The 23,373-nt window shown below is 44.4% G+C and overlaps 1 protein-coding gene across 3 annotated transcripts in view; it reads left to right on the plus strand.

Annotated features, from left to right (window-relative positions):
* Positions 1-23,373, plus strand: part of TIAM2 (TIAM Rac1 associated GEF 2) — a 264,322-nt gene that overhangs the window by 38,616 nt on the left and 202,333 nt on the right. The gene's annotated exons all lie outside the window — the stretch shown is intronic.

Raw genomic sequence — 23,373 nt, forward strand, 5'->3', positions numbered from 1 at the left:
CTTTGACAGTATTCTGAAAATTCCAATGTGAACATGCATGGTCATAAATACTTCTCAGTGTTAAATTAGCTCCTTAAAGGTGTAACACCTATTCACTTCTTGTCAATTTCTTTGTTTTTAAAAGACTAAATACATATGTGCCTCTCTGTATATGTTATGCATATTTTAGAATGAGTCAATATAAATCCAGGTGAGTCTTTCTAAATGACTCAGACACTGTTGCTGATACTTCAAATAATTTTTGCTATTATTTTATAATTTATCTGTAATATTTTTTAGTAGCTGTCTCAAATTGCAAAAGAGTTTTTGTTTTAAAAATGTAGAGATGAGGCTGGGAGTGGTGGCTCATGCCTCTAATCCCAGCGCTGTGGGAGGCCAAGGTGGGCAGATTACTTGAACCCAGGAGTTTGAGAGCAGCCTGGGTAACATGGCTAAACCCCATCTCTACAAAAAACACAAAAAATTAGCTGGGTGTGGTGGCACGCACCTATAGTCCCAGCTACTCGGGAGGCTGAGGTGGGAGGATCACCTGAGTCCGGGAGGAGGATGCTGCAGTGAGCTGAGATCGCACCATTGCACTCCAGCCTGGGCACAGAGTGTGTGTCTCTGGCCTTTTAAGACTAAACAAATTGCAGAACTTACATTTAAATAAAAGGAACTAAATATATTAGGAGATACTTCCATATGATGGGCTTAAAGATGAAAACATAACATGTTAATTTGAATTATCTTACTTTTCTTACTTTTGGGTAGAATCAAAAGTAAGGAAAATTCTTGGGAACAAAAAGCACATTGTCTAATTTGAGGTATCTATGAAAGCTATTTTAATTCATATTTTGAAGATGTATATCGACTGAGACTAGGGGCTTGAAAAGGTAAGAAATTTACAGTTCCTGTAAGTACTGCTTTGGCAGAGCAGAACCTCTCAAAGTATAGCGTGTACTTTATACGATGGAAGATCTGTGAGGGAAAAAAGGTTTTGACTCAGTGGGAGAGGTCATGCTACTGTGAGAAAGGAAATATGTTTAGGTTGAACAAGCTAAGCCACTTGCCAAAATGTTCTCCCCAATGTTCCTGTGTGTTTTCTCCTGGTGCATACACACGTCTTAAGCCTATGTGAACCTGCCTGCTTGTCTGTGAACAGGAATTAAAGTTTGGAAAGCTTCCATTGTGATCCTTTCCCCACTTGCCACTCACAGTGTGGTTCATGGAACGCAACGCTCGGTGGACCTACATTTGGAGCATGAAGATGCTGATAGCAATCTGTGTCATGCGTGGCATTAATCACTAAATCCCTGTCCACACAAGCATCACATCAAACGGGGAATTGAGGCATCTGTCAAAAGAATGCAGTAGGAATCGTCTGAGAATGAGCAGGGTTTGTGTTCTTCATCTCTGCTGCACTCCAACCCTCTTTAGGCTGCAGGGATTTTTGTTTTTTTCTTTTTTGAGACAGAGTCTCGCTCTGTTGCCCAGGCTGGAGTGCAGTGGTGTGATCTCGGCTCACTGCAACCTCTACCTCCCAGGTTCAAGCAATTCTCCTGCTTCACTCTCCCACGTAGCTGAGATTACGGGCACCTGCCACCACGCCCAGCTAATTTTTTGTGTTTTTAGTAGAGACGGGTTTCGCCATGTTGGCCAGGCTGGTCTCGAACTCCTGACCTCAGGTGGTCTGCCCACCTCGGCCTCCCAAAGTGCTGGGATTACAGGCCTGGGCCACCACGCCTGGCCTGTTTTTTTCTTCTTTTGAACATTTGTGTTGTATATAGAGCAAAGGAATACTCCAAAGGAATTTGGGGTATATAAAAGAATCATTTCCCCCTGATATTTTCTGTCTTTAGTTGAAAACAGCTATGTGTTAATTCTACGACCACAGCTCATTGAAGTTTCCTTTCTGTTGTCCGTGTTGGTGCTCTTGCCTATGTGCCTGTTAGACTGTATGTTAAACACATGTGGTCAAACTGGTCTAGATTTTCCTTGTTCCCGGGTCTTCTCGTTGCCTTCCTGAACATTTGGAGAAGGTTAGTACACCTGGATGTCATTTTGAGTACATATGTATTTACTGCAGCCATGACGGCCCCAGGCCCTCTGCAGCCCTGCCTGCGCGCTACTTAAATGCGGCCCAAAGATACTACTTTGGTGATGTAACCACTGGGCTACTTCCGTGATCTCTCAGGAGCATGGTTACGATTTAGGTTACATTAATTCCTTAAGGGAGCTGGCTTGTCTCCCCAAAACAACTGTTAGAAAAATAAGACATAGTCCTATTTTGCTTTTGAGCAACTTTATCTGTGGTCTCCAATATTTGTTTTATTTTATGAAATTCCCTAATCTTGTAGTTGATATAGCACTTTGGCTCTGAAATTTAGAGTAGAAGCACAGCAGGTTTCTCAGGTTTAAAGATAAAACTCAAGAATAGAAACGTTTAGTTTCTTAGCTAAGAAAGGAAGCCGTGCCAAGTATGAGTTATGCTCAGAAAAAAAAAGTTTGCCCCAGAGATATTTCACACGCAGTGTCTTCTTCAGAGCCGCCCTGCCTGTTTCCTAGAAATAACTACTGCCATTGGCTCCTGGGCCAGCTCCTTTCTCTTGGCTTTCTTTTCTTTCTTTTTTTTTTTTTTTGAGACAGAGTCTTGCTCTGTCACCCAGGCTTGAGTGCAGTGGTGCCATCTCGGCTCACTGCAACCTCCCCCTCCCAGGTTCAAGCAATTCTCCTGCATTAGCCTTCTGAGTAGCCAGGCTTACAGGTGCGTGCCGCCACACCCGGCTAATTTTTGCATTTTTAGTAGAGACGGGGTTTCACTGTGTTAGCCAGGCTGGTCTCGAACTCCTGACCTCAGGTTATCTGCCCACCTCAGCCTCCCAAAGTGTTGGGATTACAGGTGTGAGCCACCGCACCTGGCCTCTCTTGGCTTTCTTCTCTGTTGCTTACCTTTTTTTTTTTTCCTGCCTCCCTTTGGAGTCTCCTTCCTTATCCCACTGTCAAACAGTGAGGTTCTCCCTAGGGTGCCAACCTGGGTTCTCTTCAGTGGATAATTTTTGCTTTGCCCCTGCCTTCATCTACCAGAATACATGCCAGTTTCTGCCCAGTCAATATAACTCTAGTTGAGACCTCTCTTCTGGGGTCCATTGGTTTTTTTGTTTGTTTGTTTTGTTTGAGATAGAGTCTTGCTCCATTGCCCAGGCTGAAGTGCAATGGCATGGTCTCGGCTCACTGCAACCTCTGCCTACCAGGTTCAAGCAATTCTCCTGCCTCAGCCTCCCAAGTAGCTGGGATTGATTATAGGCACCCACCACCGTGCCCGGCTAATTTTTGTATTTTGAGTAGGGATGGAGTTTCACCATGTTGGCCAGGCTGGTCTTGAAGTTCTGACCTTAGGTGATCTGCCCACCTTGGCCTCCCAAAGTGCTGGGATTACAGGCGTGAGCCAACGCGCCTGGCTAGGTCCAGTATTTTAACCTTCAACTGGATGTCTTCATCTAGATGTTTGCTGCCTTCCTGCAACTGAGTGCTTCAGAAGTGAATGAAGTCTTTTCACCTCAGAGTTGCATCTCTCTGTGGAGCTCCTGCCTCAGAGCATGTGCTTTGGAGTCTGAGAGCCCATGTTTGATTCCTGGCTAGGCTAGTTAACCTCTTTTTCCTGCCTTATCACATTGGCTGGGACCTCCAACACAATATATATTGGCTTATTCCTGGTCTTAATAGAACGCATTCAATTTTCACCATTAAGTACGATGCTAGCCACAGATGTTTTCAAAGATCCTGTTTATTGTGAAGTTTTTAAAAATAGACTTGAAAAATATTTTTCATTAGCTGATTATGAATTAATATTTTTTAATGTTTACAGGATCCCTATTAAAAAACAGAAACCAACCCACCATAATAAATCTAAGGAAATTTAAAATTGTATTTCAGTAAAACCTATATGGGTCCACGAAGCTTTCACAGTTAAGGAGGAAAAGGTAGAAATATGGTTTGGAGGGAATGACTTGATTATTATAGTTCATTTGATCCACATATGCACTGATTCTTTATTTGCTGAATGGATGTGCAAGTGATGTAAGTTTTGTTTTGCTGTTTTTTTTATTCTTCGTCTTAAATGTATCGTCCTATTTTTTTTTTTTTGAAACGGAGTCTTGCTTTGTCACCCAGGCTGGAGTGCGGTGGCGTGATCTCGGCTCACTGCATTTCCACCTCCCGGGTTCAAGCGATCCTCCTGCCTCAGCTTCCCGAGTAGCTGGGACTACAGGTGTGTGCCACCATACCCGGCTAATTTTTGTATTTTTAGTAGAAATGGGGTTTTGCTATGTTGATCAGGCTGGTCTCAAATTCTTGACCTCAGAGGATCCACCCGTTTTAGCCTCCCAAAGTTTGGGATTAACAGGTGTGAGACTACCCAGACTTTTCCTGTTAGTTCAGGAGACTCAGACTAATGTTGGAGTTTTGCAAACACCATCTTATTCCTGTGTGTATGTGTACTGATCATCATCATTGAAACTGTAAGGTCTAAGCAATTTGAAATGTAACTTAGCCTCTTTTTTTCCATGATTAGGAAAATTAAACCTAATTGAGATCCAGTAGAGGCTTCTGGAAAAGGCTGTAAGTTCTTGTACTTTTCAGACTTGTATGTTAATGAAAACATTTGATTCTCATTAATACAAACGATTACTCGGTAGATGGTAATTAATTCTGGGACAGGGTCATGCACACAGCCCTTGCTGGGTTGATGTAAATGGCCCTTGGAAGGCTGCGATGATACAAAGACTGTAACTTGTATCTCTTTATTTTTTGAAACATGAACGTCTCTATACGTATAATTTTTAATTTTCCCTGGACTTGGAGCTTGTGTTTAATGCTTCATTAACAATTGTTGATCCCTTTTTGGGTAAATCTTTCTGGACAGATTAAGCAAAGAAAGAAAAACCCTGTGTACAGAGTATGTATCATTTAGGCTTTTGAGGTGGAAAGTTAAGGGAGATATTAATTAGACTCTAAAAGATACCCCAAACAGAGTGGCCATCCAGCAATTGTGTGTTAAAAGAATGTCGCATGAATAAAGGAAGGGAGGAGGGCAGTAATGTCCTGTGCTGAAATGTGTCATTTGTTCCTGGTTTCTTTCTTTAAAAGGTGTGTTGAGGCCAGGTGTGGTGGCTCATGCCTGTAATTCCAGCACTTTGGGAGGCCAAGGCGGGAAGATCACTTGAGGTCAGGAATTTGAGACCAGCCTGGGCAATATGGTAAAACCCCGTCTCTACCAAAAATACAAAAAAATTAGCCAGGCGTAGAGGCACACGCCTGTAGTCCCAGCTACTTGGGAGGCTGAGGCAGGAGAATCACTTGAACCCGGGAGGTGGAGGTTTCAGTGAGCCAAGATTGTACCACTGCACTCCAGTCTCAAAAAAGAAAAAAAAAAAAAGAGTGTGTTGACCTCAAAGGTCCTTGTTGGCTCTAAAGTTTGGAGAAATTATTTATTTATTTATTTATTTATTTATTCTTTTTTTGAGATGGAGTTTTACTCTTGTTGCCCAGGCTGGAGTGCAATGGCATGATCTCGGCTCACTGCAACCTCCGCCTCCCAGGTTCAAGCGCTTCTTCTGCCTCAGCCTCCTGAGCAGCTGGGATTACAGGCATACACCACCACGCCCGGCTAATTTTTTTATTTTTAGTAGAGATGGGGTTTCTCCATGTTGGTTAGGCTGGTCTCGAACTCCTGACCTCAGGTGATCCGCCTGCCTTGGCCTCCCAAAGTGCTGGGATTACAGGCATGAGCCACTGTGCCTGGCCTGGAGAAATTCTTAAAGTTCAGACATTTAAAATTATTGTTAGAGTCAGGGCCCAGGGAATTTCGCCTTTGTCCTTAGGCACGGCTCTCTCTAACTTTTTCAGTTTCCCTTCACCTAATTGTTACTTCATGGTTTCCTGTCCTGTAGTTCAAGAACATTCTTCTAAGCTGCCTTGGCAACTTGTAGTGTCCCAGGAGGAGCATCTTTGGCGTTAGCTCTGATTCCGTTCTTTTCTTCTTGAACTATTGCTTGTAAATGTTCAATGTAGGTAAATTTTCTGAGCTTCAATTTTCTCATCTGTAAAATGGGGGCAGTAAAATACTGACCTCGAATAGAGTTGTGAGGCTTCAATGACATAAAGAAGTTGGCAGCATAACTAGCATATAGAAGGTCCTAAGTAAACTCTGAAGGTGACCATCTTTCCTTTCCCTTGAGTTCAATAGCTCTGCAGTTTTCTGTTTTGAATGATTAAGGCTTTAAAGTTTTTCTGTATTTCTGTTCTGAAAAAAAATCCCCACTTCCTCTCATCACCTGGAACTAAATGCACTTTTCCCTTAAAGTTGCAGGTCAGCATGAATAGTTTTCAGTGTGCTCCTCCGGGCTGGTTTCTTTTCTTTTTTTATTTTTTTGAGACAGAGCCTCGCTCTGTCACCCAGGCTGGAGTGCAGTGGCGCAATCTCTGCTCACTGCAACCTCTGCCTCCTGGGTTCAGGCAGTTCTCCTGCCTCAGCCTCCTGAGTAGCTGGGATTAACAGGCACGCACCACCACGCCTGCCTAATTTTTGTATTTTTAGTAGAGATGGGGTTTTGACATGTAGGCCAGTCTGGTCTTGAACTCCTGACCTCAAGTGATCTGCCCGCCTCCACCTCCCAAAGTGCTGGGATTGCAGGTGTGAGCCACCGTGTCCAGCCCTCGGAGCTTGTTTCTGAGTCCTTACTTCTTCTGTGTCCACTGCTGTTCTGCATTTTTATCTGAAGTTGCTGTTGGCTGGGCCCTTGCTCTTCATTCTGTTTTTGGAGTACCTGGTCGACCCTAAGGAATTCTTTTGTTTCTCTGTTTTCACTTTTAGGATCAAAAGAGGCAGTTTCTTTCTCCAGTTGTAGGAGAAAACAGAGTTTAAGATTTTCCTTCTTGCTGAGTTGTTAAATAAGGAGCATTAAAACAAACCTTTTATTGAAGGGCACAAATCATGGTGTGGAACTTGATGAATTTTCCCAAAGTGAACACACCATGTAATGAGGATGGTAATAAGTTTAAGAAAAGTTTCTGATGGCCTGAGCTTTCCTAAGCCCTCTCACCCCTGTTATCCTTCAGATGACCCACCTGTGGTGAGAAGCATTTCGGCCCCTAGTGCCTTCTGACCCACCATCTGCCAGCTAGTTCTGTAGGGTCTGGTTGGCCTGCCCTGCCCTTCTGCTCCTTCCCCCAGATGGGATGCCTGGGGTTAGAGAGACTGGCTCTTTGTTCCCAGTGCTGCCTGCATTTCAGTAGATGGTAAGAAGAGAGACACAGGATGCTGTATTTCCACTCTCCCTTAAATGGTCTTCTCTTGGGGCTAGTTGGAGGTGGGATACATGATGCAGAGAAGGTGCTGCGCACAGCACTATGTGCGTGCTCCCTTTGCTTTCGGTCTCTGTTCAACAAAGTATTGAAACTACTAAGACAATGCTGATATCAGAAGCTGGTACGAAAAAGCACTGTGTTTTTGATTAAGATGAAAATACTAGACTTTGACTTTTAAAAATGAAGAGTAGGCCTGGCTGGGTGCAGTGGCTCATGCCTGTAATTGCAGTATTTTGGGAGGCCAAGGCAGGAGAATTGCTTGAGGCCAGAAATTCGAGACCAGCCTGGGCAACATAGTGAGATCCCATCTCTACCAAAATAAAAATATTAGCCAGGTATTGTGGTGCACACCTGTAGTCCCAGCAACTCAGGAGTCTGAGTTGAGAGGATCCCTTGAGCCCAGGAGTTTGAGGCTGCAGTGAGCTGTGATTGTGCCACCACACTCCACACCGCTGCACTCCAGCGTGGGTGACGGAGCGAGAGCCTGTGAGCTTGTCCTTTTTTTTTTTTTTTTTTTTTTTTGGCGATAGGGTCTTACTCTGTCACCCAGGCTAGAGTGTAGTGGCGTGATTTTGGCTCACTGCAGCCTCAACCTACCAGACTCAGGTGATCCTCCTACCTCAGTCTCCTGAGTAGCTGGGACTACAGGTGTGTGCCACCACACCTGGCTAACTTTCATTTTTTTGTGTGGAGACGGGGTTTGCCATGTTGTCAAGGCTGGTCTCGAACTCCTGGGTTCAAGCGATCCTCCTACCTTGGCCTCTCAAAATGCTGGGATTACAGACGTGAGCCACTATGCCTGAACCTGTCTCTTAAAAAGAAAAAAAAATATGTTTTGGTCCCATGAGAAAGTTTTGATGACCAGAATTGTGCTTTCATCCCCCTTTAGCAGTAATCAAGCCCACTCCACCCCTTTCTCTGTCTTCCCCTGAGTCTGAGATGTAAGAAATTTCTTGAGATCTTGCATGGGTCTTGTCTGGAAGACAAAATGCTGATGGCCATGGTGGGGAGGAGGTGGCCTCCTGAGGAGTAAGAGAAGGTTCTTTGTCTGCACTGAAATTTCCCAGAAGTTTGGATAGCTAGGTAAAAGTTGCCAGAAGTTGGGTATAGGTCTGGGGGGATTAGGTTTTGTTGGACCTCATGCTCATACAATTTGAATGGGAATGGGCGTTGGGGGCTGGGGGGTGGTTGGTGGGGGGGCTCTTAAAAAATACAAAAAGATCTTTCTTCTGACTGCATTGTTGGGGCCCTTCCCAGAACCATAGGAGGGGCCCTGAAGCTTAAGCTTCATGAGTTTAATGTAACTTGTCTCTTCCTAAATAAGAGGCAGAATAAAGCATGGTGTGCCTGTGACAGACTACTTACTTCCTCTAAGCTTTATGCTCAGAAGCAAAAAGAGTTGGAAAAGTGTGTTACATTCAGAAGACTTGACAAGTAGCTAGGAAGCGCCTAGGCATGGAAAATGGTTTATGCAGTTGAAACTCAACTATAGTTCCTCTTTAATGTAACCATTTTTTCCAAACTTCAATTTGGCAATAATTTGTACTGTAATTTGTTATTACAAAGTGACCCTTGACCAAAACCAATTAACTTTGAATTTCTTGCCTAGACTGTTACATTATAAAGTTTTAGAGGCATTTTCTGAGAAATTATATTAAATTTCCATGTTAATTAGGACCTTGAGGTATCCTTGTGTCAAAGAAGATGCATAATCTTCTCTTCTTTGGCAATTACTTTCTCATCTTTCCCCCTCTCTGATTAGTCTTCATAGCTGTTTCCCTATTCAGATAAATACTTCATCAATCAGGGTTTAGAATAATCTCATTACTTATGGGAATTCTTCCGTGTGGTTCAGGGCTGTAATGGAGCCGTTAGGGGAGCCATTAGCATTGAAAGCACCACTTAGTGACCAGATGGCCCCATCCATTGGAAGCAACTTGCCGAATGTCAGGGAAGAAGACATTTAATGAAGCCTAACAGCCTAACACAAGCTGAGTAGGCAAGAGTGGAATCCTGGTTTTGGTGATGGTGGTGCTTTATCTTCAGCAAGAGTACAATTCTTTTTGTTGTTGTTGTTGTTGTTGAGACGGAGTCTTGCTCTCTCTCCTAAGCTGGAGTGCAGTGGCACCATCTCGGCTCACTGCAACCTCTGCCTCCCAGGTTCATGTGATTCTCGTGCCTCAGCCTCCCGGGTAGCTGGGACTACAGGTATGCGCTACCACACCCGGCTCATTTTTGTATTTTTAGTAGAGATGGGGTTTCACCGTGTTGGCCAGGCTGGTCTCAAACTCCTGCCCTCTGGTGATCCACCCGCCTTGGCCTCCCAAAGTGCTGGGATTACAGATGTGAGCCACCCTGCCTGGCTAAGAGCACAGTTCTTTGTTTTGGTAGGAAAAAACAGAGCTTTTGGAAGTAAAATAACAGGTCTTCATATCATGAAAATGATGGCAAAAGTCAAAGAATGAGTGTCATTCTTTGTCACAGCAGAATTTATTATAATGAGGGAGCCGGGTACTTGTAATGCCTGATGGAGGAGGGCAGCCACCATTCAGGGTTTTCAGCTCAGGCAAGTTCCCTATTTTTTTTTGGATGTAGATTTCAGTGTCCACACTGCCCGTTGTTCTAAGTGCCAGGGGCTCTTGGATATGCTTGCCAAACTCATTGGCTTCTTGGACAAAGCCAGAATTTGGATCCTAAATTAAAGGTGAAAAACAAGTCTCTAAACTCATTAAGCTCCATTACCATTCAAGTAGGGCTTTTGTACAGTTTCTGACCACTTGAGTTATAGAAAATGATTGAAAGATTTTTGTTTTCTTCCCCCAGGGGCTGGGGGAGAACTTCATAAAACTTGTTCATGTTTGTGGTGAATTGAAAGTTCCTCTACTTATTTTAGTCCTTGGAGAAATGAGATTTAATGGGGGTTCAAACTGTGTTTTTCTAAGTGTGACAGTCATTTCCATGGGTTTGAGTTTTGCCAAATTATTTTTGGCTGGCTTCATACTCACTCCGAAGAAAAAGGGTGTGGTGGAAAAAGCAATATTGAGAACGAGTAAAACAAGGAAGAATTCTGTATTGTTCTGAATTTCTGAGTGTGATCAGCAAAAGAAAAAGGAATTAAAAAAAGAAGAAAGTCTTACAAAAAATAGTTGTCACGTTCATGTCACAGCTTTGATTTGATCACAGTTGTTTATAGACAGATGCCTAAAATTCATGAACTTTATTACCCGTGAATACTTGGTAAACACTCTTTAGCCCTAAGTTCTTAAAACACTTTAGTTAAAATATGAAAAATAAGATTTGTTTTACAGTGAGCTTCTCCGTAGGTTTTCTCTCTTCATCTGAGGTGTTCACGTTGCCAGTGCGATGTAGACCCAATTAGGTCAGTTTGGAAATTTTTATTTTTAGCATGAGAGGGAAATAAGTGGTCTGCTGGCACCTACTTGCTTTCAGATAAATTTACAAATAGCCTTAGTTGAAACAGTTTTGTATTGGAATCTGTTCCCTCACTCTGGCAGGCTGGCTCAAAGCCAGCGTTGCAGTTTTACTCTACTTCCCATCCTCCAACCAGACTTTTTTTCTTTTTTTTTTTTAAATCTTTGAGTGTTTGTTCTTTTTGGGAGAAGAAAACCTTTTCCTGTGGCCTCCTGGCTGGTGTGCTCTGGTCCTGTTGTAGGGGTTGTGGACTGTTGCACCCGGTCCCTTTCAGGCGGCTGCCTCAGGTGTCATAATCCTCATTCCGTTACACCACCGCAGACCCGCCCCCGCCCCCAGGAATAACACGGGTTGTTCTTGGAGCCAAGACTAGAAACCTGTCTTCCAGGGCTTGATGCGTTTGGCCTATGCAACTTCCAAAGCCCATCCCTTAATTTAAATTGCAAGCAGGGGCTGGGCACGGTGGCTCTTGCCTGTAAGGCTGAGGCGGGCGGATCACCTGAGGTCTGGAGTTTGAGACCAGCCTGGGCAACATGGCGAAACCCCATCTCTACTAAAAATACAAAAATTAGCCAGGCATGGTGGGACCTGTAGTCCCAGCTTACTCGGGAGGCTGAGGCCAGAGAATCACTTGAACCCCGGAGGCGGAGGTTGCTGTGAGCTGGGATCGCGCCGCTGCAGTCCAGCCTGTGTGACAGAGTGAGACTCTGTCTCAAATAAATAATAGCAAGCAGGATCCATTGGTCAATCCATTCTGTCAAGGAACTTAAGGAGATGAAAATTGTATATATTTTATGGTGTACAACGTACTGTTTATACATATATATACACACATTGTGGAGCGGCTAAATAATATATGCATTACCTCAAATACTTATTTTTTGCGGTGAGAACGCTGAAAATCTACTCTCTTAGCATTTTTCAAGTATATGACACATTGTTAGTAACTATAGTTTCCATGTTGTACAATAGAGCTCTTGAACTTACTCCTCCCGTCTAATTGGACTTTTCTATTCTTTGAGCACCACCTCCTCAATCTTCCCTCCCTCCAGCCTCCCTCAGTTACTTTACTTATAGAATAGTAGTAGTAATAGTCATGATAATTACTTTGTGTGAGCACCTGCTGAGTGCCAGTTACTGTTTTCAAGTTCTTCATTTGCATAATTTTATTATGATGCTGGGGGGATGCATTATGACCTCTGTGATGCAGGTGAGGAAGATGAGATTCCAAAAGGATAAGAAACTTACTAAGAGTTGCATAGATGGGAAGAGGCTGGAAGTGGATTTAAATCAGATTCTGCTGACTGTGCACTCACCTGCTGCCCTCTGTGCCTTCCACAGAGCCAGGGGCTTTTAGAGATCATCTCATCCAGTGGCTCTCAGCACTGGCTACACATGAGAATCGTCTGTGGAGTTGAAAACGAAGATGCCTTTGGTCTCCTTCCAGGCCAGTTAATCAATCTCTAGAGGGGCCAGGTGCAGTGGCTCATGTCTGTAATGCCAGCACTTTTTGGGAGGCCAAGGTGGGAGGGATCACTTGAGTCCAGGAGTTCGAGACTAGCCTGGGCAACCTAGTGAGTCCCTGTCTGTACCAGAAACAAAACAAACTTAGCCAGGCATGGTGGTGCGTACCTGTAATGGTGTCTACTCAAGAGGCTGAGGCAGGAGGATTGCTTGAGCCTGGGAGTTTGAGGCTGCAGTATGCAGCGATTGTGCCACTGCACTCCATCCTGGGTGACAGAGTGAGACCCTGTCTCAAAAAAAAAAAAAAAAAAAGAATCCGTAAGACAAGGATCCAGGCCCTGCAATGTTTTAGGACCCCCCCTGCACCCCCACTCCCAGTGATTCTGCCATGCACCCAGGGTGATCTGGTCCCAATCTTTCAGTTTTCAGAAGAATCTGAAGCCCGTCAGTTTCTTGCAGGTTAATCAGCTACTTAGTTACAAGCGGGGACTTGACCCTCAATCTTCTGACAGCTCCCTTGGTCTCTTCTTATTCCTGACAATCAAGTCTAGATACAGGAAACTTCATCCGAGAGGCTTCTTACCCCATAGTGTACACATGCCACTGGGTACCTGAGGGCCATGGCATAGTTTTGAAGGATTGCAGAAAATCAGATGGTTGTAATACGATCTTGTGGATATTGGCCAAAACATGAATATGTTACAGTAAATGTGAAGCTTGCCTTAGATTATATCCCTATATATGTTCACAAATATAATAGTAGTTTGTATGACTCTCCCTGCCTGCTAGTTTGTTCACATATCTGTCATCATCAACATAGCCAGGGAAAATTTCACTGTTTTTCACAGAAGATAAATACAAGAGGTCACTTGTCCTGCCCAGTCACACAGGTTGTTCCTGGAGCCAAGACTAGAAGCCAGGTGTTCTCATTCACGATTTGGTTCTCTTGCCACGGGACCACGCAGCTATCTTTCATTTCTAGGGCACACGATAGGACCATACTGCAGAGTCCTTTTGGGTGTAGAGATGACCATTGAGGATGCTGCATTCATACAACTGGACTGTTTTTTATTCGTTTAGCTGAACCCTGTCTGAACATCTTTGGTCAGCTGGGGAAACTTTCTTCATGTATGACTTTTCTTCTCTTCCTATTATTGTCTTAGTTAGCTGCTTTTGAAACTCATCTTGTGGCCAGGTGCAGTGGCTTACGCGTGTAATCTCAGCACTTTGGGAGGCAGAGGTGGGTGGATCATGAGGTCAGGAGTACGAGACCAGCCTGGTCAACATGGTGAAACCCCGTCTCTACTAAAAATACAAAAATTACCTGAGTGTGGTGGCAGGTGCCTGTAATTCCAGCTACTTGGGAGGCTGAGGCAGAATTGTTTGAACCCGGGAGGCAGAGGCTGCTGTGAGCCGAGATTGCACCACCGCACTCCAGCCACGGTGCACTCCAGCCTGGGCGACAGAGCAAGACTCTGTCTCGGAAAAAAAAAAATAGCTCATCTTATGTCTCCGAATATATTATCCCTCTCTATTAACTGTGTTTTGCTCTCTGTTTTTCAGTGTCATCTTTCAGATCACAGCTTTGGTATTTAGCACGGTGCATTTTATTTCTCTGATCCATTGGTGTTTCTTTTCATCTATTGTTTTAAATTTCTTTTTTTCTTTTTCTCTTAGTGAAAGCCCTTTTTTTTTTCTTTTTCTTTTTTTGAGATGGAGTCTAGCACTGTTGCCTGGGCTGGAGTGCAGTGGCGTGATCTCGGCTCACTGCAGCCTCTGCCCACTGCAGCCTCTGCCCACTGCAACCTCTGCCTTCCGTGTTCACACGATTCTCCTGCCTCGGCCTCCGTAGTAGCTGGGATTGCAGGCGCACACCACCACAGCTGGCTTTTTGTAGTTTTAGTAGAGGTGGGGTTTCATTATGTTGGCCAGATTGGTCTCAAACTCCTGACCTCGTGATCCACCCATCTTGGCCTCCCAAAGTGCTGGGATTACAGGCGTGAGCCGCTGCGCCCGGCAGAAAGCCCCTTTTCTATGCTATTTTCTTCAAAACAGCTTGGTCTTACTTTATGGGCACATTTTTCTCGAGTTTTTCTTAAAATACTTATTAGAATCTTTTTTTAAGTTGTCTTCTGTTCCATACATTGTTTCCTTTGTTCTGTTTGTTCATTATGGCCATTTTCTTTCAAACATGAAAGAAATGGGTTTTCCTCAAATAAGTTGTGATTTTAGGTGGTTGGTTTGTTTTACTGAATTAAGAACTCCATAGATAAATTGGGAGGGTTCCATTTGATCTTCTCCGTAGTTGTGGAGTTTCCAAAATAGGGCTGTGTGAGTAGCAGGCAGGCCCTCCTTGCCTCTGCAGTGGTTGAAGACAGCGGGTGGTGCCACAGTGCTTTTACCCCTGTGGGGAGCCGCCCTTTGTGTGGAGGTTCAGAACTACCCTTAACTCTTCTCCAACTTTCTCACTTATATTTTTTTCTTGGACATAGTGCCCTCTTTTTTTTTTTTTTTTTTGTTTTTGTTTGTTTGTTTTAGCCATAGCCAGTGGGTACAACCTACTGCTGTGGTGCCCAGCTTTAAGGGTTCTGTTTTAATGAGGAAGAGGAGGAGCGGGTGGGAGGTAGCAGGGGAGAGCATTGCAGGGCAGGGCTCCTCCTGCTTGTAGTTATTGTCCATCACCCTGTGACTGCCCCACTGCCTGCTCCCACACCCTTGCCTTTGACTCCGAGTTTGACACCCACACTCCCGTGGAAGGAGGCTTCCCACCTCCCAAGGTTTGGGCTGTGGTTTTCCCTGTGTCTTTGCTGTTGGTATGATTTTATCTGCCCCCTCTTTTCTAGGATTCCCTCAAACTTTCTGGTTCACTGCTGGCTTCTCTTCCTGTTTCCAGCATTGCTGTTTGTTTTATTTTCTTTCTTTAAGGTAATCATTTTCCTTGTAATTTTATGGCTAGCCTTAGAGGAAGGGCACTCTTGGCTCTGTCTTTTTTTTTTTTGAGATGGAGTTGCACTGTACCACTCCGGTGGAGTGCAGTGGCGTGATCTCGGCTCACTGCAGCCTCCGCCTCCCAGGTTCAAGTGATTCTCCTGTCTCAGCCTCCCGAGTAGCTGGGACTACAGGCATGTGCCACCACGCTGGGCTGATTTTTGTACTTTTAGTAGAGACAGGTTTCGCCATGTTGGCCAGGCTGGTCTCGAACTCCTGACCTCAGGTGATCCATCCACCTCGGCCTCCCAAAGTGCTGGGATTACAGGCGTGAGCTACCATGCCTGGCTCTTTGCTCTATCTTAACAGACAGGGAGAATTGGATCGCAAGGAACCTGCTCACATACTGTTCTGGGGTTTGACTTCCAGGAGCTTCTGTGCTTCTCTGGGAACTCCCTCCTGATCCCTCTGTGCCTCTCTCGGGGAGACAGAGAGATCTTACTACCTGCAGGAGAGGCCACCTGTCTGTGTGGCAGCTGCCCCTCCCGGACTTGCCACTGCCTCTTGGGTTTTGATTTGCTGCTGTTGTTTATTCTTGTTGGAAGCTCAGTGTGAGATGAGAGATGCAGGTCGGAATTGGAGAAGTTTGCAGATACATCTATGGAGATGCCTTTTATTCAGATTTGTGAAGATATATGTTTGGGGTAAGGAAGCGAGAGGGAAAGAGTTGAGGATTCCCAAGTTTCAGGTTTGGTCTGGGGCCAGGACAGAAAACGTCTTTACTGTGCTTTTTTAATCCCGCCTATGTAGTGTTTGTTCCCCTCAGCATTTCCTTATCCCATACTCATCCAGAAGGCAGCAGTCCCTGATTGTCCAGCACCTGAAGTTCCTTTTTATTTTACTTTTTTGAGATGGGGTCTCACTCTGTCGCCCAGGCTGTATGTAGTGCAGTGGCACGATCTTAGCTCACAGCAATCTCCACCTCCCTGGCTCAAGCGCTTCTCCTGCCTCAACCTCCCAAGTAGCTGGGATTACAGGCTGCGCGCCACCACACCCGGCTAATTTTTATATTTTTAGTAGAGATGGGGTTTTGCCATGTTGGTCAGGCTGGTCTCGAACTCCTGACCTCAAGTGATCCACCCGCCTTGGCCTCCCAAAGGGCTGGGATTACGTGTGTCAGCCACTGTGCTTGGCCATCACCTGAAGTTCTTTAAGCCTTAAACGTGACTTAGTGAGGAGGAGAAATCCTATCGCCACACCACCTCTTCTTTCTTCTCACACACCTTTGGAAAAGCCCATTGATGTCTTGAAACACCCTGTTTAAAGAGGACAGAAAGCACTTTCCCTTCTAAGGCAGGGGCGGGGGGAGAGAGAGAGAGGAGAGAGGAGAGAGAGAGAGAGAGAGAGAGAGAACGCACAGAAGACTTGAGTGAGGACCCCCAGGTGCTCCCACTACTTTTTCTCTCTTCACTTCGGGGAGGGAAACAAAAGGAACAAATAGGAGGACCTTGCAAGTGAATGCAAAAGGGTATAGACTCTGCCAGTGCTGACCGCTGGGTCCTGTAGGGCTGAATGGCAAGCACTGATGTCAGTGGGCCTCAGCAAGGGTTATTTTATTTTATTTATTTGTTTTTTTGAGACAGAGTCTTGCTGTCGCCCAGGCTGGAGTGCAGTGGCGCGATCTCCACTCACTGCAACCTCTACTTCCTGGGTTCAAGTGATTCTCCTGCCTCAGCCTCCCAAGTAGCTGGGACTACAGGCATGTGCAACCATAGCCGCCTAATACTTATATTTTTTGTAGACACAGGGTTTCACTGTATTGGCCAGGCTGGTTTTGAACGCCTGACCTCAAGTGATCCGCCTGACTTGGACTCCTGAAGTGGTGGGATTACAGATGTGAGCCACTGTTCCTGCCCTATTTTTTTTAATTTTAAAAATTTATTTTTATTTTGTAGAGATGAGATCTCACTAAGTTGCCCAGGCTGGTTTTCAGCAATCCTCCCACCTTGGCCTCCCAAAATGTTGAAATTACAGGCGTGAGCCACCACGCCTGGCCAAGGGTCATTTTAAAATATGGATTGTATGTTTTGCCACTATCCTTTGTAACAAGATATTATTTGGAGCAGAACATACACAGAGAAGAAAACAGCAAACGAGTAAACAAGGCTGCAAGGACAAGTGTGGCCATGGAAGGAAGAGGACAGAGCAAGAGAAGGGAGAATGGGGGTCAGGGGTGTCCTGGGATAAAGAAGTCGGGATTCAGCCTAGAGTGGCAGGCCTGGTAGCTCGAGGATGAGGAAGGTGGAGTGAAGGAGACTCGGGAGGCCGCATTAGGACTGTGGGAGAATTTGGTTTGAAATGTTCCAGAATAATATTTTCATAGTGTGGTCAATGGTGCAACAAAGAAACAAACTCAGTGCATGTTTGAACAGAAGGAGATCTTGAAATCCTCAATCCACTCTTTGTTTTTTTTTTTGTTTTGAGATGGAGTCTCACTCTGTTTCCCTGGCTGGAGTGCAGTGGTGCAATCTCGGCTCACTGCAACCTTTGCCTCCTGGGTTCAAGCAATTCTCCTGCCTCAGCCTCCTGAGTAGCTGGGACTATAGGTGCATGCCACTATGCACCTATAATTTTTGTATTTTCAGTAGAGACGGGTTTTCACCATATTGGTCAGGCTGGTCTCGAACTCCTGACCTCAAGTGATCCGCCCATCTCGGACTCCCAAAGTGCTGAGATTACAGATGTGAGCCACCATGCCCAGCCTTAATCCACTCTTTGAAAGGGAGCACGGCCCCTGTTTAAACACAAAACCAGAAGCTGTGCTTTGATTTGAACCTAGCTACCAAATGCACATGCGGAAGTGGGCTGGGGCCTTTTATCATGTGACCTCCAGGAACTCTTGCCATGGATGTGGAGCACAGTGAGAGCCATTGCTGCTTGTCACCTTCCTGGGTGAGAGGGTTTGACGGTTAATGGCCTCCGTGGTGGTCGGGAGGGAGTGTGTTTTCACAGAAGGCTGGTTCTGCAGGTCATTCATACCTGGACTTTATTGCAGCCTTAAAATAAAATTAGATAATGGAAATTGGCTCTGTTTAGTCTCTGTTTTCCTAATTTTTGCCCACTGAGTTGCCAAGCTTGCTCATTAGCAATGGCTCATTAGTGCTGTAGTAACTGTGACTTGGCTGGTTCTGGAAAGTTTGTCTGACTTTACTTGCAGCTAAGTCTTGGCATGCCTGCTGCATTAACAGCGGCTAACCTTATTCTGAGGGTACATTTTACCAGTCTGTTCTAACCCCATGTTTCATAATTGTTAAAATGGTTCTAATTTGAAATAATAGCAGTCCTTAATTAAGAAAAACTTGGTGTAAATGGTTAGTTAGAAAGGAAAATAGGGTAGTTGACTTCAGGGCAAGGAAGATGCTTTCATTTAAAACTCTCCTTTTAAATTACAAAAATATCTTTTTTTTTCCAGAAAAAGAATGTGGTAGTTATAGGCAAAAATGTATCTGAAATACATGTCATGATAAGAGAAATAGCACCATGATGAAAGTTTGAGTTGGATAAAAGCTGAGTAGTTATTGATAGTCTTGGCAGTGGGACTTTTGCAGCTCACCGCTTACCTTCTCTCTGAAAGTTGAGAGTACAAATATTATTGCTTTAGGTTCAGAGTAAGTGAGGCTGAAACTAAAATTCTCAGAAGGTAAGAGATTTCATTTTTTTCTCATCACATAAAATGGATCCTCCTGGTAATAATTTATCTCAACAATATTTATTTTTGTTTTTTCAATAATTAATTTTGACATTAGAATTTAGACAGTATTGGCATGGGATTACTGGTGCTCGCCACCATGCCTGACTAATTTTTGTATTTTTAATAGAGACTGGGTTTCACCATGTTGGCCAGGCTGGTCTCGTGACCTCAAGTGATCCACCCACCTGAGCCTCCCAAAGTGCTGGGATTACAGGTGTGAGCCACCACACCTGGCCTCAGTATATTTAAAATCAAAACAATGACTTTGGAGCTGGTGCTGGCCTAACTTTTTGAGGGAAGGTCTTGTGAAGAATGGTATTCTAAGCTGTAGGTGTCAAACCACATCCTGCTGCTGACTTCTTTCATTTATGGATCATGTCACCATCTCAAAAAATTAGTCATGGTCTGGATATAGACTGAGACAATCCTTTTGAAAAGAAAGAAACATGCTATCAGGAGCCTGAGCTCCTGTCTGCTTACTGGAAGGGGCACACCTGCAGCCAAGCGAGAGGCTGAGAGGCTGCGTGCTTTCCTAGCTTCTCATTTCCTTGCAGTGACCTAAGAAGCTTCGTGGTCAGCCCCATTGGCCAGAGATCCTCAAACACTGTTCCACCCAGTCTGTGATTAGGTCTTCAGTGAGTGAGTGTCCGTGGGTAAGCCTTTCTGCTTTTACAGTGGTGTCTTTTTCTAAATGTACAACTTTGTTCTTATTTGAATTAGTGTAGGCATCTATTTTATTCCTTACCCAGATGTCCCATTCTAGTCAGTCTTGCTGCCTGGACCTATTCCTTAGAGTCCCCCATCTCTCTTGGGCATTGTTTTATTCATTGGCCTATCTAATCACCATAGTTGTTCTCAAGATGTAACAGAATTTTATCAACTTCCGTTCTCTTCATTTCTTTTTCTGCATCCTGAGTTAAATAATTAAAGTGTTTGACACAGAGCAAAGGGATTGGAAAGAAGGTGGCCCTGACTTGTACGTAGTGGGCCTGGAGCAAAGAAAAGCTGGTTTTTTGGTTCTGATTGAGAACAAGCTGGGAAGTAGGGGAAGGTTCGACATGGCAAGTCTAAGAGAGTAGGTGGAAAGCAAACATGGAAACGGAAGCACTTGGTCTCCAGTGGAGAATAAGAAGAACGGAGATGGTGGGTCTCAGAGGCCAAGTCCGGAAGGCACAGCGCGTAACGGAAAGGGAGAGCTTTGTGCAGAGCTTGTGCCCTGGGAGCAGAGCCCGCTTACTCCCATCCATGGGTGCCCGTGATTTGAGTGCATCACACCTGCTGGATGCAGTAGCAGGCCCAATACATTTGTTACTTTGAATCTTTTAAACATTTCAAGGTAGGTTTTATTCTCCACATTTATTTTCCTTAGAGAAGGAAAGAATCTTAGTAACTTGCCCAAGGGTAAAAATGCACTGTTAATAATGAGTAGGCCAGGATGGAGACCCAAATCCACCTGGTTCCAAAACCTTCATTCTTTCTTCTAAGCCATTGTGTTTCCTGTAAGTCTGCTTGCAAGATATTTTTGGCCTAAAATGCTCTTTTGTTTGGCTGTGGCTCTTATTGTTTTTTTTTGAGATGGAGTTTCGCTCTTGTCGCCCAGGCTGGAGTGCAATGGCACAACCTTGGCTCACTGCAACTTCCGCCTCCCAGGTTCAAGCAATTCTCCTGCCTCACCCTCCTAAGTAGCTGGGATTACAGGCGCACACCACCACGCCCAGCTAATTTTTTTTATTAGAGACGGGGTTTCACCATGTTGGCCAGGATGGTCTCGAACTCGTGACTTCAGGCTATCTGCCCGTCTAGGCCTCCCAAAGTGCTGGGATTACAGGCGTGAGCCACTGCGCCTGGCCGGCTGTGGCTTTTTTCTAACAAATGATTTCTGAAATCTCCCCTCTTTTAAAGACCTTAGCAAACGTTTAAAATGAGGTAGCAGTTTCCCCAAGCCTGTTCAATTTAGAGGTAGCTTCCAAAACTCACCTAGCAGTTACCACTATGGAAAGTTGATCTCCTTTAGCACTTGTTACCTGTGGTCTCTGTGGGAAGGAAGAAGAGGTAGGTGGGAAGAGAAGAGAAGGGCAGTGGGAGAAGAATGTATTAACTATTTAGTGCTGCTATACATACTTCATGAAGATGCAAAACAAAAATGCAGAATCTAATAAAACCACCAAGGAGTTATCTATCGTGATTTTACTTTTACTTGTACCATTAGCATAATATCAATGATTTATTTATATTTTAGGTGGCAAAATAATATTTCATATTAACATACAATTTGAAATTATATACAAGTTACTTGATATATTAGTTATAGGCAGAACTCTTTGATATCCTGATTATCTCCTGATTATGCTTAATAAACTTTGAATAACCAAAGGATTAAGAAATTGATAGCCTGGGCTGTCACGGTGGCTCACACCTGTAATCCTAGCACTTTGGGAGGCCAAGGCAGGCTGATCATTTGCGGTCAGGAGCTCAAGACCAGCCTGGCCAACATGGTGAAACCCTGTCTCTACTAAAACTACAAAAATTAGTCGGGCGTGGTGGTGCGTGCCTGTAATCCCAGCGACTCGGGAGGCTAAGGCAGGAGAATCGCTTGAACCCAGGAGGTGGAGGTTGCAGTGAGCCAAGATTGCACCAGCACCAATGCACTCTAGCCTGGGAGACAAGAGCAAAACTCCATCTCAAAAAAAAAAAGAAAGAAATAAATTGATAGCCTGATATGCAACATAGGAAAATCTCTCCTCTCTGCAATGTGATTAGCCATACGTTTTATGGTAGAAGTAAATCTTAGGAAAATATTCCATAAGTTCCATAAATGCTAGGACCATGTTTGTTTTGTTGACTGCTATTAATTTAGAATCTAAGAGAATTGCGTTATTAATGAGTATCTGTTCAATGAATGTGTATGAATAAATCAAATTTGTTTCTTAAAGCAACGTGCAGGGTATATCCTAGTATTGCAGATTCATTCCAATATTTCTTACTTTTTATGATATAATAGGATAAAAATGGATCATTATGACTTTCAGCATCCAAAGTACTGAAACATTAAGGAAATATTAATATTTAGAAAGTTTAGATAGTAAGAATACAAGTGTTTATCAAGACATTACAGTAAAGTATATATTTGCAGAAAGAGCAAAGGAGGAAGGCAACAGATAGGTAAGATGGTGGCATGTGGAGGAATTGGATTTCTGGATAAGGGGGTACGTGGGAGCTCTTTAAACTATTCTTGCCACCTGTTTTCTGTTTTTGTCTCGTCACGTTGCCTAGGCTGCTCTTGAACTCTTGATCTCATGCGATCCTCCTGCTTTGGCCTCCCAAAGACTTGGGATTATAGGCATGAGCCACCGCTCCTGGCCTATTCTTGCAGCTTTTTTTTTTTTTTTTTTAATTTAGACAGAGTCTTGCCCTGTCGTCCAGGCTGGAGTGCAGTGTCACAATCTCAGCTCACTCAGACTTCCTCTCCCAGGCTCAAGAGATTCTCCTGCCTCAGCCTCCCGAGTAGCTGGGATTGCAGGCATGTGCCACCATGCCCAGCTAATTTTTGTATTTTTAGTAGAGACGGAGTTTTGCGATGTTGGCCAGGCTGGTCTCGAACTCCTGACCTCAAGTGATTCGCCTGCCTCAGCCTCCCAAAGTACTGGGATTACAGGAATGAGCCACTACGCCTGGCCTAGCAAACACCCTTTTGATTATGATTTGTAATCCATGTTTATCTGCTGTGCAACTCACACTGGTGCAAATAACCTTGCCTGCTGGAGGGTTACACTTTTTATAGTCAGCATTAAAACACTGTTAGGGTCAGGTGTGGTGACTCTTGCCTGTAATGCCAGCACTTTGGGAGGCTGAGGCGGACAGATCACCTGAGATCAGGAGTTTGAGACCAACCAACATGGTGAATCCCAGTCTCTACTAAAAATACAAAATCTAGCCAGGCATGGTGGCAGGCACCTGTAGTCCCAGCTGCTTGGGAGGCTGAGGCCGGAGACTCGTTTGAACCTGGGAGGCGGAAGTGTCAGTAAGCTGAGATGGCACCACTGCACTGCAGCCTTGGGTGACAGAGCGAGACTGCATCTCACAAACAAAACAAAACAAAACAAAAACCACTGTTGGTCTCTGTGAGCTTGGTTATGTGCATCCCCCCTGAGAGGCACTCGTACTCTGTGCACTGATGTCATTTGTCCTCTAATCCTTCTCACCTTACAGGTGACAGCCATGCTCTGGTTGGTGGGGAATTCACTAGGATGATGGCGTCCAATGAAGCCTCTTTATGAAAGCTGCTTTTTAAAGCAATTACTGTCTCTTGGCATTAAGTAATACTCAGCGACAATCTCAGATATAGAAGTTAGGTGAGGGGGAAGCAGGAAATTAGTATGTGAGAAAGAAGAAAGGGAATTGGGAAATTATTTGGTAGAGGTATGCCATGAGTATTTACAATGAGAGGGATT

The sequence above is a fragment of the Pan troglodytes genome, chromosome 5, assembly GCF_028858775.2.
Source record: "Pan troglodytes isolate AG18354 chromosome 5, NHGRI_mPanTro3-v2.0_pri, whole genome shotgun sequence".
NCBI lineage: Eukaryota > Metazoa > Chordata > Mammalia > Primates > Hominidae > Pan > Pan troglodytes.